This window comes from Lissotriton helveticus, chromosome 8 (genome assembly GCF_964261635.1).
Source record: "Lissotriton helveticus chromosome 8, aLisHel1.1, whole genome shotgun sequence".
NCBI classification, from domain to species: domain Eukaryota; kingdom Metazoa; phylum Chordata; class Amphibia; order Caudata; family Salamandridae; genus Lissotriton; species Lissotriton helveticus.
The window spans coordinates 399,794,941-399,813,196 of NC_136069.1; the positions used below are offsets into that span (position 1 = coordinate 399,794,941).

At 45.7% G+C, this 18,256-nt stretch overlaps 1 protein-coding gene across 2 annotated transcripts in view; it reads right to left on the reverse strand.

The window, feature by feature from the left end:
- Positions 1-18,256, reverse strand: part of TRPC4 (transient receptor potential cation channel subfamily C member 4) — a 1,462,580-nt gene that overhangs the window by 1,163,680 nt on the left and 280,644 nt on the right. The window lies entirely within an intron of this gene.

The following is an 18,256-nucleotide window of genomic DNA, read 5'->3' on the forward strand; positions in this document are numbered from 1 at the left end:
CTGGTTACTGCCGGGGATCAGAATGTTACTATTATGAGTGTTAATTTTAACTCAATGTTGTCACATCAAGGTAAGCACCACTGAGAGGCAACCTTGTAATGTGTCCTGTGCATGAGTGAATAACAGCTGGGTTTAATCAGCATACATGTTTATGTTAAGAGAGAAAGATTAAGTGATGGCAGCCAGGGGCCTCAAACAAGTATAGGTACAACACTAAGCGCTTGTATTCTCCGAATGTACTTTTAGTGGAGGAACAACTGTAATGTACTAGTCCCAGCTGTTAGGTTCTCTCACGTAAAAGAGACGTGAGCTGATTCTAAACTTTCCCATATATGCCCTCAGCTTGCAGCTGATTGAATAAAATCCCATGGACAACAGTGTGAAATGCCATACAGAATTCTAATATTATAAGGGTATAGGCTCTATCTATCCATTGCCAGCTAAATACTTAGTCGGCAATGGATATATAGAGTCATCCAGGATTCTAAGCTTCAGGGAATGAGCAAAATTGTTTAGGACAGAAACACTTTATGGATCTTGGCTACCACTAGGAGTAATCTGATCAGATGGTAAATTGGTCGAAAGCGTATGTACTCAACTACATGAATTATTACACCTGTTATATTTGGAGTAGGATCTAAACCTCAGGCTGGAGACTTACTGGGAATTTCTAGAAGAGTCAGTGTCATAATAATCTTTTGGTATGGATATCTCTGTAGGCAGTGCAACTATTTTCACCACTCATGTGGAGCCAACATAGATACCCTCACCAGCATCAAGCTTACCACATGAGTCTGCAAAAACAAAGAGTACTCACTGCACTTAACGCTGATCACTGCTCAATCCATTGTGAAGCGTGCATCAGAAATAGTAGACATCACTATACACAACCTGAATGACATCTTTATTGTAGAGATCTGACACATGACCACTTAAATCATACATTTGACATCATTATTGTAAAGACTTTGGCACATTTTTTTTATCAACAGAACACAATAGGAAAAACTGCTGTCATTGTGGATCTGCACACCTCAACAACAGATGTACTTCAGCCTCTGAGACATCCTTCTGTGGAAATTACCACTACCTTCAAAATAGACCTTTAAATTCCATCAAATCTACTGACTAGTATGTACTAATCCCTACATCCATTTTGAGATAGCCTTTATCATCACTGGAACTGATATGATCTACCTGAACAACATTTTTGTCAACATCTTCAAACAACCATGTGACACAACTGCTAAGAACAAAAGTGAAGCATTTCATGACTTACTGGACATCAAAGGCAACATTTTTGCTATTTCTTCCTCCATGTCAACTCTCACCAGTTATGATTGTAAACAATGTACTTGACAACCCTGTCATTACTTTCAATCAATCAATTAATCAACTTGGATTTATATAGTGCAGCTAATCACCTACGAGGGTATCAAGGTGCTGGATTTTTGCGCGGATCAGTTGAAGAACCAGGTCTTGAGTCCCTTTCTGAATTCTGGGAGAGAGGATGATTTTCAGAGGTGCAGGGGAAGGTTGTTCCAGAACTTTGTGGCAAAGTTGGAGAAAGAACATTCTCCACTGTTGCTTCGGAGGAGGTGGGGAGTGTGAACGAGAATGAGGGAGGTGGAGCGCAAGTATCTGGGAGATTGGTGGCAGTTCAGATGGTGGTTGATGTATGCTGGTCCTTGGTCATGGAGGGCCTTGTGTGCATGTATCATCAATTTGAATTGGCATCTTTCAGGTTGGGGAGCCAGTGGAGGTTCCTGAGGTGGGGTGTGATGTGGGTCTGTTTGGGGTGGACAAGAATGTCTGGCAGCTGAATTCTGTTTTTTCTCTAGTCTCTTTCGGAGTTTGGTGGTAAGTCATACATAAACTGCGTTGCCATAGGGCAGTCAGCTGGTGACTAGGGCTTAAGTGACAGCTTTCCTGGTGTTGGCAGGGAGCCATCTGAAGATCTTTCAGAGCCTGCAAAGAATGTGGAAGCAGGTGGAGGTGACTGCATTGATCTGGCATTTCATGGTGAGTTTGTCAAGGTTGGGAGTGAGTTCTGTCGGAGTAGGTAAGAGCACAGAGGTCCATCAGGTGTCATTCCCACCGTGAGGTGTTGTCCCCAAATAATCAGCACCTCCATCTTGTCCGTGTTAAGCTTCAGGCAGTTGGACTTCATCCAATTGGTGGTGCTCGTCATGCAGATGTAGTAGTTGGTTCTAGAGGTGGATGGTTCTTCTGAGAGCGATAAGATGAGCTGGGTGTCATCTGCATGGGATGTGATGTTAAGGCCATGGGTTCTGATGATGTTGGCCAGGGGCATTATGTACGTGTTAAACATGGTGGGGCAGAGTGGTGAGCCTTGCAGAGCACTGATTGCACCCAAGCCTCACCTACAGATGGCAGCCACTTCAAGCAAAACAATGCTCCTTTAATAATGTCCCAAGCAGTACACTTCACACACCATTGACAACATCAACTAACTATTCTCTGTCCTCAACTGTAGCCTTCATTTAATCATAGACATCCAAATCAAACTCCAATTTCACCCCTTACTAAAATGTAGCCAGTAACACAAAGGTAGAACTAATAATAATAACTTCTGGTATGCATTCAAGACTCAGAACATGTGTGAAGAAATGGTGTCAAATACAGTTGCAAGAATGGTTTTCCTTTGTAAATAATCTCTGCACTTCTCAAAAGAACCCATTACAAATGCAGACAACTATGCTTCCATCATCAATTAAACCTGCCACAAAAGAAGAACATGCATCAATGTTATCCCACCACTACATTCCAGGGATAATTGCACATCTACCTACAACTGTTTATGGAGAAGGTTAAAAACATTTGCCAAATAAAGACTTCTTATGAGGATGATATTAGCTCTGTTAACAGAGAGAAGCTGTGGGCTCTGATGACCAAATTAGGGGTTTATCAGGGTCTGGTAAACATCCTGAGAGCGTTGCACGGGAATACTTTGGCCAATGTGCGTTTTAATGTAGAAGGGGGCACCACGGCACCTTTCCCCTGCACTAGTGGGGTTAGACAGGGATGCATCCTGGGCCCGTTTTAGTTTTCGTTATACATCAATAATTTAGACCAGGTGCTAGGTAAATTAAAAGTAGACTCCCCCAGAGTAAGTTCCCGCCCTGTCCCAGTGCTGCTGTACGCAGACGATGTGGTCCTTTTAGCTCGTACCCCTAGGGGACTCCAGCGCCTGATAGACGGGGTTGTCAGTTTTATGGACACCTTAGATCTATCGGCCAACCTGACCAAGTCCTACGTCATGTTGGCTGGAACCAAACCCTGTAAGAAGTTCTCTTACAAAATAGGTACACATAAAATAGAGCAGGTACAATTCTTCTCCTACCTTGGCTTGGTCCGAAGTTTGGGGTTGGGTAAGCACCAACCAGTTACAGATAGAGGAGAACAAATACCTGAGAAAGGTGCTCAAAACCCCACAAAGTACACCCGCCTATATCATTCATGAGGAATTAGGAAGGGTTTATATCAAAGATTTGATAAAGGTTAGACCCCTCATGGCCTGGTTAAAGATTTGGTCTAACACTGAGGCAGACCTGAGCGGACAAATTATCAGAGACTGCTTAGACAGGGACAAAGGATTGAGTATCACTTGGCTAAAATACGTGACGACTACACTTGAGGGTATTGGATGTAAGGATCTTTTTACCAACCCAACGGAAATTACCCCTGAAGACAAAGTGAGAGTCAAAAGAATTTTTATGGACATGGGAGCCTCACGTAGAGCCGTTGCAAATGAAAGTAAATCCACAGTCCCCGCTCATAGAATGGTGAAGAGTCGGGAAGGAATGGAACCCTATCTCGCTCTTATGTACAACGCACAGGACAGATTTTTATTTATCCGTTTTAGGCTCAACCTTTTACATCACTTCCTGACTGATCCACCAGGCTTTACTTCAACTGTTGAGCAGAAGGTTTCCTGCCGCTGCGACAACAGGTCTGGTCTCCGCAGGACACCCTTCATTTTGTATTATTATGCCCATTTTATGCTTTACCCAGGCGTAGATTTTTAGTAGGGATTTTAAAACATTTAAAGTTCAGATATGCCAAGGTTGCTCTATTATTTTTGCAAAGGGCTAACAATCCTCGCACACTGTTTTGTATTATGAATTTTATTAAGGTTGCTTTAAGGTTAAGGAACTCAAGAAGGCTGTGTTAAACGAATTCTCGGTTAACTGTCTCCAATTAATTTTGTTATGAACTGTATTTTATTTTATTTTAATTGTATAACATGCACTTTTATGGTATTTTTTAAATACTAAATAAAGGACTATTGATTGATTGATTGAGCTCTGTAACAATTTCCATGACCATCTTTAATGGTGATCTTAGGCCACTGCTCCACATAGCCAATGAATCCCTATTCCAAGCCAATATTCCTATATCCCTACAGACTGGAAATATCTCCTTTCTATTGAAGATCATCTAAACACTGACATCACTTGTATATACCTGGCAAAGATGATTGGAAAAGGTGGCACTGCCATTTATATAAAAAGGTAAAGAGCAACGGCCTCTTCCAAGATTACCAAGCTGTAACACTGAGATAGCAACCATACAGGTATTCAAGACAGCCACCACATAACTGACAATGATGACTTCCACTTGTCCTGTTGGACCTCTCTGCAGACGTCAATACCATTGATCCTCATACACTACTCAATTCCCTTTGCTTAAGAATGGGGTTTGATAGCAGCGTAATTTAACAACATGTACAGTTACTTAAGAACAATAAAAATATATATATTATTTGATTATAAAAGACCCCAATCCAAAAACAAAATGCACAAAATATTTTGGATGTGTAAAAGTGAAGTAGAAGAGCACTCTAGCATTTGTAACTAAACACAACAAATACAATTATTATATTCCATTTGTTCACATTATATAAAGAGGTGTCTGTTCCATTCCATGTGCAGTATCCAGAAAATCAATTATATATGGCAAATATGTGGATAAGATGTCAGCATGGTCTGGAGAATACAAATGTAAAATCCATAGTTAATTGTATTGATACACTCTTAAATGTTCCAAAATCACTGTAAATTCATCACATGTATTGCCTGTGTGAAAGCCAGTAAAGATGTAGCAGTGCCTATGCATATTACTACCTGGTGCATTTTAGTTTTCCATCAATGCATAATTCTACTACCTTTTTAACTGTTCCTGCTTCATGCTCTGCAAACAAATGTCTTACAGATGTTTTGCAGTGTTCCAGGAGAAATGAACATATATACAAATTCCAGAAATGTCCAAAAAACTCATCCCTCCAGGATTAAAAATGATCCACAAAGAAAACGAGAGAAGCTAAATAAAGTAGGGTGGTTTGCCATCATTTTTTGTGTAGGAAAGCTTGCTTGAAACAACAAACACCACAATTATTTGCAAGACTGATAATAAAAAAATCAAACAGTGCCCTTGACACTGATGTAGTTTACCACAGATTTGTTAATTCAATTCATGATCTGACATTACATTTGCAAACCATAGTACATAGACTTTACATAATTGCTGACAGGCATCACAACATACCACCAAACAAACTCTCTGATAGAATTGGTATTTTTGTTGAATTAAACATAAAGGTTGACAGGCACAACAAAATACTAGCATTACACCTCTATGGAAGCATGACATCATAAGTGGTGATCCAACTGGTTAATAGCCCCACACACATTTGAGCCGATCCCCACAACAACATGAAACACAAGCTTCAAATTCAAACTCCTGTATTGTTATGCCACACTTTCATCTCCCCACATATCCTGAATTTTGACTACTAACCATACTCACACCATAGAAATGACCAAACTACACCCAGCAGATTCCTCAAAGATCTCAAAGACTAAAGATTTGACAGAATCAGCAAAGGCACCTGAAGATATAGCCTCTGCCAGTCTTATCCCATATGCCATGCTCGCAAATATTTACTGTAAGATCATCTTTACAATTAACACACTGGTCCTGCTGAAGGTGGAAAAACACAAACAAATGGCTTAAAGTAACTAATAAATGCTTCAACCATGATCTGGCAGTAATAAGACAATGCCATACCTTCAAACATTGTTGGTATAAATCACAATTTGAAAGTGATTAAACATCATGCAACATTAATACAAGGGCTGTCAAAGGGTCATTTACAGATGCAAAAAGTATACAGTGCAAATCACATTATTCCTTGACCCTCCAAGCAAAGCTAATCTTCAGCATCTGTAAAGATTTGATCACCCCTTAAGCCTATAACAATATCTCACATGCCACATCTTACCATTGCAGAAAAAGCTATAACAATTGTATGAATACACATTAAATATGCGACCCAATCACAAATAACCCTAAAATCATCTTGCTACACTCTCCTAACCCACGTCTACTAAATTCATCATTGACCTCCTTTAAATACGTTCATGAGAAGGACAGTCAATTCTGCCTCCAGGATTATAAGGTCTAATCAATCAGGGAAACAATTTCTTGCATCCTACATGAAGAAAGTCTTTTCCACCATAACTGGGAACTAATCACATTGATGAAGTCTTTGATAGCCATGGGCTTAGTCTCTAGTTGTCTTAAATATTCACTTAATCAGCCCCCTTCATTTTATTGACATAAAATGGGTTCTTTATTTATCTGTCAGGGTGAGTTAAAAGAAACTAGATAACAATGCACACCTTCTTTACACTTCATTGTCTAATTGCTAAAAGATAAACAATGAACGGTTTGCTTCCCAGCAGGGATATATTTTTAATTCTCCAGTGCGATCTGCAATTGCGGTGTGGGAATCACTGATGAGACAGTGTAAAAGGAATTACAAAAACATTATTTTGAGAGGGTTATACATGAAATCCATTAATACCTTTCAGCCATAAATTGAGCTACCTTGACCAAGCAAACGTTTAGCATGAACTTCGCACTGGTTTCTGGCAGTTTTCTGGATATCTCAAGAGTAAATATTCCCAGTTTGAAGTTCCATTTTGAACATGATGTAATTGCTAAACCCAAATAGTTATACTGTGTGTAATAGTTTATTCATCTTGCATTTACTGTCCAACTGCCTCTTTGTGTTTTTTACATCTGAACAATATTATTTTGGTCTCACTTAAGATCAGATTCAACTAGGTGCTACCTGTCCTCATGAAATGTCTGCCTTCTACACACAATGCAGGGGAGATGCTAAAACTCATCCCTGAGTCAATCCTCAGTAGTAATTTCGATTCTACCTGAAAGACAGATACAAGGTAAACTAGATGTTTTGGTATGAAAAGATGATGTATGTTTCTCTAAAAAACAATATATTAGTAATTTGTGTATAGAACTAAAAAAATCTATACTAAAAGCTTCCAAACTTTCTTTAATCAAGCTAGACTTTGTTTCCTTCATACGTTTGTGCTATGTATGCAGATGTGCAGAGTGTAATATGATTCTTAATACAATTAATGAGTGTGAGACAGGATTATGATCTGTTGGCAGCAGAGTCTTAAGTGAAAGATGATTTGTTTGAGCTCACTCAGCATCGAAATACTATCATGGCTGACCGATTTACAGATATGTTAATGACATGTATTTGACCTGTCAGCCTTAGGGAGGTCGTTCCCCCAAGCCGTTTGCCTGCTTGTCTCCAATTTTTGCTGCATTCCTTTTGTTGTCCTTAGGACTCTGTGCAATTTACCACTGCTAACTAGGGCTAAAGTGCTAGTGCTCATGCCCCTAAACATGGTTTGATTGACTTATCCACAATTGGCCTATTTAAGTTTCATATAAGCCCATAGAAGAGTACACGACCTGGTCCTAGGGCACATAAATTAAATGTTACTAGTGGGCGTGCAGCACTGATTGTGCCACCCACTCAAGTAGCCCTTTAAAAAAGGTCACAGGTTTGCCAGTGCAGAGCCTTTATGTATAGTTTGCACTGCCATGTCAACTTGGCATTTAAAACCCTTGCCAAGCCTTAAACCCCGCTTTTACTAAATATAATTCACTGCTCAGGTAGGGCCTAGGTAGCCCATAGGGCAGGGTGCTGTATAATCAAAAGGTAGGACATGTACTTTTAAGTTTTACATGTCTTGGTAGTGAAAAACTCAGAAATTCATTTTTCATTACTGTAAGTCCTATCCCTCTCATAGGATAATGGTGGGGATTTCTTAATATATTTAGTACCCTGTAAATCATAATTAAGAAGGAGTAGATCAAAGAGCTCTCCAACCCCAACACCTGAAACAACGACATCACTCCCTTGCAAGACCTCTGCGACTCCCTCGCCTCGTTCTTCCACAGCAAGATCAGCGTAATACACAACAGCTTCGACGCACAGACCACGCTCCCCACCACCGAGCCAACGCCCCCCACCACCACCCTCCGCGCCTGGACTCCGATCAGCACCGAGGACACCGCCCGCGTGATGAACACCATCCACTCCGGATCGCCAACCGACCCCTGCCCCCACCACGTCTTCAACAAAGCTGACTCCATCATCGCACCCAAACTCCGGGACATCATCAACACCTCCTTCAACACCGCCACCTTCCCGGAGAGCTGGAAGCACGCCGAACTCAGCGCCCTGCTGAAGAAACCAACGGCGGACCCCACCGACCTGAAGAACTACCATCCCATCTCGCTCCTCCCTTTTCCCGCCAAGGTCATCGAGAAGACCGTCAACAGTCAACTGACGTTCCTCAAGACGAACGGATCCCTCGACCACTCGCAGTCCGGCTTCCGTTCCAACCACAGCACCGAGACCGCCCTCATCGCAGCCACAGATGACATCAGATCCCTGCTCGACAACGGGGAAACAGCGGCCCTCATCCTCCTGGACCTCTCCGCGGCCTTCGACACGGTCTGCCACCGCACCCTGGTGCAGCGTCTCAACAACATCGGAATGCAAGAGTAGGCACTTGAATGGATCATCTCGTTCCTCACCGGAAAAACCCAGAGGGTCCGCCTGCCCCCGTTCAGATCCGAGGCCACCGAAGTCATCTGCCGCATACCACAAGGATCATCACTCAGCCCCACCCTCTTCAATGTCTACATGAGCCCCCCCGCAGCCATCGCACGCCATCACAACCTCAACATCATCTCCTACGCCGACGACACCCAGCTGATCCTCTCCCTCACAAACGACCCAGCCACCGCTAGAACCAACCTACACGAAGGGATGAAAAACATCGCCGAATGGATGAAGAACAGCCGCCTGAAACTGAACTCAGACAAGACGGAAGTCCTCATCCTGGGATCATCACCCTCCGCCTGGGACGACTCCTGGTGGCCCCCTGCCCTGGGCACCGCTCCCAAGCCAACGGACCACGCTCGCAACCTGGGCTTCATCTTGGACTCCTCCCTCTCGATGACCAGACAAGTCAACGCCGTCTCGTCGTCATGTTTCAACACCCTGCGGATGCTTCGAAATATCTTCCGTTGGATCCCCACCGAAACCAGGAAGACGGTCACCCAGGCACTCGTCACCAGCCGTCTGGACTACGGGAACACCCTCTACACCAGAACCACAGCCAAACTTCAGAAAAGACTCCAACGAATCCAGAACGCCTCCGCACGACTCATCCTGGACATCCCCCGACACATCCACATCTCCGGACACCTGAGAGACCTGCACTGGCTCCCCGTCAGCAAGAGGATCATGTTCAGACTCCTCACCCACACGCACAAGTCTCTCCACGACCTGGGCCCCAAGTACCTCAACGACCGCCTGACCTTCTACATCCCCACCCGCCAGCTACGCTCCACCAGCCTCGCCCTCGCCGCCGTCCCTCGCATCCGCAGAGCTACCACCGGAGGAAGATCCTTCTCCTACCTGGCAGCCAAGACTTGGAACTCCCTCCCCACCCACCTTCGACTGACCCAGGACCACCTTTCCTTCAGGAAGCAACTCAAGACCTGGCTCTTCGAGCAGTAGCATACACCCCCCCCCACAAAGCGCCTTGAGACCCCTCCGGGTGAGTAGCGCGCTATACAAATGCTATGATTGATTGATTGATTGATTAGATCTGTCATGTTTGATACCATTGGACTTTGAAAATGCCACTAGCTTGGTGTATCTGTAACCTGCCTCCAATACACATCTGTTGTGTGTGACAGCTGTCCTGGTCAAACTGTCCAAACCCCATTCTTAAGCAGAGGGAATTGAGAAGGGTATGAGGATCAATGGTAGTGAGGTCTGCAGAGAGGTCCAACAGGACAAGAAGAAGTCATCATTGTCAGTTATGTGGTGGCTGTCTTGAATACTTGTATGGTTGCTATCTCAGTGTTACAGCTTGGTAATCTTAGAAGAGACAACTGTATGCATTTCCTCTAGACAGCCACACACGAAGGTAGCTTAGTTGTGACTTGATGGGGCATCCTGACAGGATGGGAGAGAGGAGCTGGGCACAGCCTCACAATAACCTCTGATTAGGCTGTGTCCTTTCTCCACACAAGGGTCTGCATACCACCCAGTAGTGAGTCTGAAGCCAGAGCAGTAAGGGGGGATCTCTGCACACTACAAAGCTTTCTTTGAAGGTTTTCCACTTCAAAGGCATCACGGGGTGTAACAACTAGACTTCAAACCCTTCCACTTCCGTACACGTCTGGACCTGTAAGGACTCTGCCACTAAGAAGGAATGCTGTGCTGCTAAAAGACTGCCACTCTGCTGCTCTAGAACTGCCTTTCCACTGTGTTGACCTGCTGCCAGCTGCCCCTCTGGCCTGAAAGAGACGGAATTAACCCACATCACTTGAACCAAGAGTGACTCCAAGGAATTGCTTGCTTGTCTCCTGATTGAAGTCTCAAGTATATAAAGGACTGTGCCACACACTAAAGAAGCTCTGTAAAATATGTCTCAGTATCTCCATTGCAGGCTGTGTGTGAAAATTTAAATTTGCAATTTCACCTGGTTAAAAGAAACCTTTTTGCCAGGCGTAAACCTTCCTTTTTAGAACCTATAAGTCACCCCTACATAGGCCCTAATTGTCTATAGGGCAGGTAACATGGGTCCTAAAAAGTAGGACATGTATGTTTAAAGTTTTTCATGTCTTTGAAGTGAAAAACCTCCATGGATGTTTTTCATTGTGGCAAGGCTGGCTTTCCCATAGTAAAGCACTGGGTTACATTGTAACACCTTATAATGCATAAGTTCAGTTGGAGAGTAGCTAGAATCTTCATTTAAAGACTCAAATTATTAGCAATTCAAAAATATAAAGTAATGGTTGAGTTAGATTTTAAATTACTATTTTGAAAATGGTGTGTTAGAAGGTTGCACAGCAAGCAATACCTGACTGAAAAGACCTAATAAGGGGAAACGGTTTTGTGTTTCTGGTTTTGTGTTTCTGTTCAGGAAGGACATGGCCTGGCAGTTTGGGGCTGAAATGTTCCTCCTGGAACAGGGTCAACTTTTGATTTGCATATAACTAGGTTCAAACTGAAGTGGCATGGTGTGCAAAATAATGATGGATTGTGATGCAGACCGAGTGATTAGGAATGGCTGAGGTTAACTGAAGCATTCCATCAATCGCTTTTTGTATACTTCAATGTGATGCCTTAAGTGGGACGGGTGTACCTAGACATGGGTCCCTTGTACAATGTGCCACTGAAACTAAGCTCTACACAACTTATGAGCCGTAAGAAGTTCGGTCTTGAGTTGCTAGTGCTCCAGTTCAGGGAGGGCCTGGCCTGGTAGTTCAGGCTGGATTGTTCCCAATTGAGCAGGGTCAAGATTGATTTGTATATCGACTGGGTCCAAACTGAGGTGACAAGGTGTGCAAAATAAGTTAATTCAAGCATTCTATCCACCACTTTTGTGCAAATTGTTTTTTTAATACTTTTTTGTACTCTTGGAAACATTGCATTTTCCTTCCTAAATTAAATATGCCTTTAGTCTAGTGTTTAGAGTAATTAGATAATGGCTCTTAAGAGGTGATATGTCCATTTTTACCAGACACTGAACAAAATGACCTTGGGTGCGGGAAGGGTGTTCTTCTCCTGATTAGGATAACCTGAAGTTGTACCCAGCCCCTTCCTGAGCTCCCTGCACCAATTTGACTTATGAAGATGCCTACCCTGTCACTGGCAAATGAAGCTTACACTTGGGCCTGTCTGTCCTTTTTCACTATACAGACTGGAGCCAAACTCAGGGAAAAGGTAAGAAGAACCCAACCTGAACCAGTTTCAGTGTCAGACAAAGGAGGGTCCCCAACCACAGGCTGGCACTGGGTATAAAAATAGCATCACTGAACCTGAAATCGGAACACTCCTGGACCTGTGAAGACTCTGATATCTGAAACTTGAATGATTTTTATCAATCCCGATGACAGTCTGTCTATTTGAGGCTACATCGAGCTTAATAATGTCTGTCCCTGCCATATTAGTATCTATCAATCCTTAACATACTGGGGGAATTCACTGTGCCCTTTTGGCCATGACTCTTGATATATTTTGGTCAGCTATTATGACATTCTGACAATCCTTTACAGAAGGGTGAACCAGAATTCATGTATCATGAGCTCTCTTGCTAATTTGTATGCAAGTGTGTTGCATTCCTTCCATGTTGTGGGTATTCCTGACAAAATTCTGGCTATAATTTAGATAATTTTGGTCTCTCCTTTCCACTTTTTGGACATTACAGACAACATTTTATTATCCCTTGCATGGTGGTATCTATATTTGACGTGGCATTTGTTTTCTTTAACGAAGTGGGGCCACCCATCACATAACAGTGGTCCGGATTTAATAATACTTGATTTATTATTGCTATCGCCAACCATATTCTCGGTATTCTTAGCATCATTGTGTTAAAGTTCCTGCCATACGATTGACAGCCCTAGAATTTTATGAGGATGAGGAATGGTTATTCAAGGCACATTTTGCCATGTGTGACCATAGTACATGGGAATATTTTGGAAAACTGAAACTACTTTAAGCAACATAAGTGTATTTATCCAAAGTCAAAATTGTTTATTTTTAGTAAAATGCATGCAGTTCAAAAACAGGCAAGCTGATTGCATTTATTAAACATATTTAAAACTGAAGATTGCTAATCCAGGCTCATGGTAAGAAGCCTATTTTTACTTTTGGCTCCTTTGTACTGAAAAGTATTTCGTGCATTGTGTGGAGGCATTTTGTCATCTATCCTGAAAATAATTTTACAGCTAATACCCCTTTTGCAGTCTAAAGTTTGAACAAGAAAGATTAGTGTAAATAGTTTGATCCTGCAATTAATAGCACTCCTCGTTAAGACTGCTAGATTTGCTCTACTTTCTAGAGGAAGTGTTAGACTTGTCAGCCTTAGAGTGTTCTTCCTCCAAACCTTTTTTCCTATTTGACACCAATTTTTGCTGAAATTCTATTTTGCTGGCCTTAGGACTCTATGCACTTTACCACTTCTAACCAATACTAAAGTGCTTGTGCTCACTCCCCTACACATGATAGGATTGGTTTACGCTTTATTGGTATATTTCATTTACTTATAAGTCCCTTGTTTCGTGCTGTTCCATATACCCAGGGCCTGTAAATTAAATGCTACCAGACGGCCTGCAGCACTTAATGTGGCACCCACTTAAGTAGCACTTTAAAACATGCCCCATCCTGCCATTGTTTTAAACTGCTATGTTGGCTTGGCATTTGAACCCCATTGCCAAGCCTTAAACTCTTGTTAGACCAGCCATTTTTTTTTTTTTTTTTCACAACAATTTTATTGATAAAGATGAGCATATGAAATAGAGTGGTACCCCACAGTCAGGATGGTACCACCAACATACCGATACAATCATGAAATAGGACTGAGTGTCCAGTCGAGGAACCAATGTAACTCAAGGATGCAAAGAAACATTTTGCCCTTCTTTATCTTTTCGGTTACTTACCCACCCAACTCCCAGTACCCTCCCTGGAACCCACCCTAACCCCATCCATATGTGTACGTACTGTGCCGATGCAAAGTCCTGATGTGGCAATTGTGTGTGTGGGAAACGGGGTCACCGGGCCACATGGGGCTAAAGGTCTTCCTCCTGTTCCGCTGGGGGGTCCAGTGTCAAGCCCCTGTAGTCCGCCCACCTCCTCCATACCTTAAAGTGCTTACGGGGGCATCCCCGTGCTTCAAAGATCGGTCTCTCCAGACCCATGCAGAAGTCCATGCCAGCCTTCCATGCACTCAGGGGGGGGGGCCTCACATCTTTCCATGCTCGGGCTAGGTCTCTTTTGGCTACCACTAGCCCCAGAAGGAGCAGGTGTCTCTTGTAGACATTGCCACCAACCCCCTCCAGGATGTGCAGTAGGCCCAGACGATGAGTACGGGGGAGGGTCCAGCCCAGCACCTCCGACAAGCAGTCCCATACACCCCTCCAGAAGACAACCAGTCTGGGGCACGACCATACTGTGTGGAGCAACGTACCCATCTCCACCCCACATCGCAGACACTCCGGGGACTCAATCAGACCTGCCTTCCACAGGCGCTCACGTGTATAGTAGCCTCTATGAAGAATTTTAAATTGAATGAGTCGAAACCGTATTGCAATAGCCGCTCCCCTCGGGGATTCCAAGGCCTCTCGCCAATCATCTTCATCCAGTTGACCGATATCAGCCTCCCAGGCCGTCTTCAGTGGAAGAAGGGTGGAGGAGCAATGGGTGACCATTGTCTGGTAGATGCGTGAAACTTTTTTATCCCCAAGGTCACCCATAAAGACCTTCGCTTCAATTGGGCTAAATTCCGGGAGTGAGTCAAGGTTGGCAAGACTGGGCATCAGTGCATGCCGGAATTGTAGATATCGATAAAATTGAGATTGGGGCATATCGAATTCGGTACTAAGGGCCTGGAAAGACTTGAGCGTCGCTCCGGACATCACATGGCCCAGCTGCGAGATACCGATCGCGTCCCAGCCATCGAAGCCTGATAGCTTGGACAGTTCGGGCAGCATGCCGTTACGCCACAAGGGCGTTTCCGCGGTCAGTCTGCCCCACCAGCCCATGCGACGCAAGGCCTGTCGCCACACTGCAAAGACAAGTCGAGTAACCCCCGGCAGCGAGCGACGCAGTCGGGGTGAGTAGAGGATGGTGTGGAGCGAGTTATCGCCCATCAAAGCACGTTCCAGGGCATAGGCTGGATCCCCACCGTCACCATACCACCATTCATTCAGAATGAGAAGATGCGCGGCTTGATAATACGACTGTAAATCTGATGTGGCCAAGCCCCTACAGTAGGTGGACAAAAAACACGTACGCAGCGCCACTCTGGCGGCACCCCCAGCCCAAAGAAAGCGGCCCAACACTGAGTTGACCTGCTTAAACCATTGAGGCGGGATAGGATACGGATGATTCTGTAGTTGGTATTGGAGGCGCGGTAGCGCCACCATCTTGAAAATAGCGGATCGGCCAAAGATTGACAGGGGCATCCGAGACCAAGTCTTGACATCCGTCTGTACCCGCTCCCAGACGGGCATTAGATTACGTTCCCAGGCAGTGTCCGCCGAGTCCGAAAGAAACACTCCAAGGTACTTCAGACCGGTCGTAGACACTCGCAACCCCGAAGCCCAGGGATCCGTCACCGTGCCTCCTCCCAGTACCCACAGCGTGGATTTATGTAGGTTCAGATATAAGCCTGAAGCCTCCCCAAACAGTTGCATAACCTCTAGGACACGCGGGCCCGAGTGCTGCAAGTCGGTAAGGAAGAAGAGGACATCGTCCGCGTATAACGCAATCCTATCCGACAGGGTGGCATTCCACTGAAAGCCCCGTATCAGCGCATCTTGGCGCACTCTGGCAGCTAGAGGTTCCATGGCCAATGCAAATAAATAGGGGGAAAGAGGGCATCCCTGTCTGGTCCCACGGCCGATGGGGAACATCTCCGATACTGCCCCGGCGACCCGCACCGAGGCTGTGATGTCTGTATCAAGGAGTTTGATGTATGACAGGAAAACTGGGCCCAGGTTAAGACAGCGCAGTAATGCAAATAGGTACGACCAGCTAACAGAGTCGAAGGCCTTGTTGATGTCGGCCAGCAACAACGCCGCCTGGTCCCCCAAGACCCCAACAGCGTCGATCACCGCCTGTGCGCGTCGGATATTATGTCGCGTTGCCCTGTGAGGCATAAAACCTGCTTGGTCCGAATGGACCAAGTCCGAGATATGTGGAGCCAGACGGTTCGCCAGGGCCTTGGCCAAAATCTTGGCTTCAACATTAATTAATGAGATGGGTCTATACGAGTCATGGCTATCTGGGGGTCTGCCCGGCTTCAAAAAGACCACTATTTCCGCATGGCGCCAGTCCGGGGGCAATACCCTCCGTGCACGTGCCACCTCAAGCACCCGGCGATAATGAGATCCGAGCTGCACATGAAATTTTTTGAAAAATTCGCACGGGTAGCCATTTGGGCCAGGGGCCTTACCAGTATTGAGTTGCCCCAGTGCGTCTCCCAGCTCTTCGGCTGTGAGGGGTGCATCCAGGGCCGTCTTGGTCTCATCTGAAACCGGTACAGGCGGCAACTCTGCGAGAAAACGAGCTAAGTCGCCTTCAGACAATTGGTCGCGTGGAGCGTATTGGGCTGTATAGTACGTGGCGAAGCTCGCCGCCAATTCGTTTGGGTCGGTCAGGACCTCCCCACCGCCATTCGTGAGACCTGGCAGCATGAGGGGTTGGAAATTGTGTTGGCACAGTCTATGGAGCATTGAACATGATTTGTCCCCCCATTGGTACACCCGACTTCTGGTGGCCAGCCATGCCTGTCTGGCTTCATCCATCAAGAGGGACGCGTATGATTGCTGTGCCTGCAGAAGCAGCCGTATCCCGACTTCACCACCTCCCTCGCGGCTTTCCTGCTCCAGGGTCGCCACTCGCGCAGCCGCCTCGGTAGTCTGTTCTCGATGCTTCTGACGGGCCGCCGAGCACCATGCGATATCCACCCCCCGTATGGTAGGCTTCATAGCCTCCCACACCACTCCTACATCAGCACCCTCTACCAGGTTTTCTCGCCAGTAGTGGTCAATGGTTTCTCGCAGGTGTTTAGTATATGCTGGTTGCAGGAGATGCCACGAGGACATCCTCCATCTAAACGGCTGTCGTCTCCGGAGGAGTTCCACCCTAACTGAGACGGGGGAGTGGTCAGATAGGCCCCTCGGCAAGATGTCAGCGCCCTTCACCCTATACAAACATTCCCTAGGCACAAACACACAATCAAGCCTCGAGAACGAGCCGTGTACAGCTGAAACATAAGTATATTCTCGGGCTGCAGGGTGCATATGTCGCCAAGCATCTACCCAGCCCAACCCCTCACTCATTGCATGCAATCTGGTGGGTGGAGGGGAAGGGGGGGGGGGGGATCGCGGTCTCCTCTAGGCGCCTTCGGCGATCCACACATATATCCATCACGTCATTCCAATCACCCCCAATCACTGCCAGAGATCCGGAGATGTCCTCCCACACTGCAAACAACCTCTCGGCCAGGGCCCACTGTAGGGGGGGGGGCGTAAACACTGCCAAATACCACAGATTCCGTGCCCACCATGCCCTTAACAAACAGGTAGCGACCCTGCGGATCCACCCACTGTTTCTCATGGACGTACGCCACCCTGCGGTGAATCAATATGGCCACCCCCCTGGACCCCCTAGAAAATCCCGCATTGGAAAACCTGTTGATAACCAAACCTCTGCAGGCCCAGAGTCTTCGTGCCCATCATGTGAGTTTCTTGAAGCAAAAGCACATCAGCAGCTTCTTTCTTCCCCCAGCGTAACACAGCCCCGCGTTTAATTTTGTCTAATAAACCCCTGACATTCCATGTAATCACCCGCATAGAGTCTTCAGGGCGTCTATGAGTCGATTCAGCCATGGTCCATTAAGATCCACCATACGAGCCCTCAATCCCCGCGCCACCCACCGCACACCACATGGAACATTATTGCGACACACACATGCATACTACTGTCTACCCCAAAAAAGAAACCCACCAACCCCTCAGTCCCACAGCCCCAAACAGTCCCCATCCCCAACTCAGCGGCCACATCCCCGACCGCCCACATCCCGCCTCCCCCGCCCTATACCTCAATGAACTATGAAGTACCTGTCGCGGCATGGGTGGTCTCGAGACCAAAACATAGGGCCCGGGCCCACCCATACCAATGGATCCCAACATCCCCAAAAGGAACAGTAAAGTCACCCCCCCTCCCTCAGTGTCCCTCTCTCTAACGGGAGAGTGGTAGCCCCTATCACGTAGTCCCCGAACCCCCACCCCACAACTCTATCCACGATCAGGA